The sequence below is a fragment of the Triticum urartu genome, chromosome 5A, assembly GCF_056163025.1.
Source record: "Triticum urartu cultivar PI428250 chromosome 5A, HENAU_Tu73, whole genome shotgun sequence".
Classification (NCBI taxonomy): Eukaryota; Viridiplantae; Streptophyta; class Magnoliopsida; order Poales; family Poaceae; genus Triticum; species Triticum urartu.
Genome location: NC_141877.1, coordinates 645,646,142 through 645,648,663, shown reverse-complemented (window position 1 = coordinate 645,648,663; position 2,522 = coordinate 645,646,142).

The window sequence follows — 2,522 nt, the reverse complement described above, 5'->3', positions numbered from 1 at the left end:
AGATAATGGGACAAAAGTCATATTGTGGGGAACCAAGAACAAGAAAATCAGTAGGGTATTTTATTTTCCCACACAAGACTTCAACATCTCTAACAATCCCAAGTGGTGTGATGGTGTCTCTATTGGCAAGTTTAATAGCTAGTGGCATCTATTCCTTCTATTTCAGCGGGTGTTATATCATTCATAATTTCTTGATATAAAGTAAAAGGAATAGAACTCACGCTAGCACCTATGTCACATAAACCATGATAACAGTGATCTCCTATTTTAACTCAGACAACGGGCATGCCAACAATGGGTCTATGATTATCCATTTTATCGGGTTTGGCAATTCTAGTAGCTTCATTACAGAAGTAAATAACATGTCCATCTATATTTTCTTTCAAGAGATCCTTAACTATAGCAACACTAGGCTCTACTTTAATTTGTTCATCAGGTTTAGGTGTTCTAATATAACTTTTGTTGACCACAGTTGAAACTTTAGCATGTTCCATTATCCTAACAGGGAAATGTGGTTTCTCAATATAAGCTGTAGGAACAACTTGATCAAAATTATAAAGTATAGTTTTCTCTTTTAGCTAGTTCTGGTTCTTTAATTTATTCTTTAATAGGTGGGTGATATTTAAACCACTTCTCTTCAGGGAGATCAACATGAGTAGCAAATGATTCGCAAAAGGAGGCTACAATCTCAGAGTCAAGTCCATATTTAGTGCTAAACTTTTGAAAAACATCGGTATTCATAAAAGATTTATCACAATCATACTTGAGCTTAATACTCGACTCTTTACCTTCTTGAGTTCCCAATCTTCAGAGTTGCATTTAATTCTTTCCAAAAGATCCCACCGGAATTCAATAGTCTTCTTCATAAAAGAACCAGCGCAAGAAGTATCGAGCATGGATTGATCATCACAAGAAAGCCGAGCATAAAAGTTCTGGATAATAATTTCTCTTGAGAGCTCATGATTGGGGCATGAATATAACATTGACTTAAGACTCCCCCAAGCTAGAGCGATACTTCTCCTTCACGAGGCCAAAAATTATATATGTAATTCCGATCACGATGAACTAGATGCATGGGATAATTTTTTTGGTGGAACTCCAATTTCAGTCTATTCCAATTCCAAAATCCAATATCATCGCATAGCCCATACCATGCCAATGCTTTTCCCTTCAAAGATAAGGAAAACCTTCTTCTTAACTTCATCTCTGGGTAAACCTGCAGGCTTAAACAATCCACAAATTTCTTCCACATATATCAAGTGCATATCAGGATGTTCGGTTCCATCTCCTGCATAAGGATTAGCTAGCAGTTGTTCTAACATACCCAAAGGAATTTCATATTCAATATTTTAAGTAGGTGCAGTAGGTTGAGGGGTAGCTAATTGTGGTTCCGGTCGTGGTGAAGATACCCCGAACAAACCCCTCAAAGGATTGTTTTCCATAGTAACAAGTGACAGTAAATTTCAGCATGCTATATAAATGTTTCCTTACCAAATTCTAGTTACCAAAGGTGCTTCACTCCCCGACAATGGCGCCAGAAAATAGCCATGATGACCCACAAGTACACGGGATCAATTGTAGCTCTTTTCGATAAGTAAGAGTGTCGAACCCAACGAGGAGCAGAAGGAAATGACAAGTGGTTTTCAGCAAGGTAATGTCTGCAAGTGCTGAAATTGTAAGTAGCGGAGTAGTTTGATAGCAAGATAATTTGTAACGAAACATAGTTCCACCAAATAAACCATATAGTAATCAACTACAAGATGTAATCAGCACTACTAATCACCCACAAGTACCAATCTATAGTTCCGGTACAAAGATTGAACATAAGAGATGAACTAGCATTTGATATGAGATGGTTTTGTTGAAGGTGTTGATGGAGATTTCCCTCCCCAAGATGGAAGAGTTGTTGGTGATGATGATGACGATGATTTCCCCCTCTTGGAGGGAAGTTCCCCCGGCGGAATCGCTCCCCGAAGGGCAAGAGTGCTCCTGCCCAAGTTCCACCTCGAGAAGGCGGCGCTCCGTCCCGAAAGTCCTCTCCTTATTTTTTCTAGGTCAAAATGAATTATATACCAGAAGATAGGCACCGGAGATGGGCCGAGGGGAGCACAACCCACCAGGGCGTGCCTGGGCTCCCTGTTGTGCCCACCTGATGGGACCCCTCTAGTACTTATTGGCTCCAATATTCCTCATTTATTCCATAATAAATCTCCGTAAAGTTTCAGCTTGTTTGGAGTTGTGCAGAATAGGTGGCCTGATGTAGCTTTTCCAGGTCCTGATTTCCGGCTGCCGGAATTCTCCGTCTTTGTGTGTACCTTGCATATTATGAGAGAAAAGACATTAGAATTACTCCAAAACGCATGATTATGCATAAAAACATGATAAATAACAGTAGGAAAACATGATGCAAAATGGACGTATCAATATACCTAGGGGGCGCACACCGAGAGAGACCTAGATGGGATTAATACTCCTCCTTTGCGGTTTATAGGGCTTAAATCTGAAATCTCATCAACCAAGGT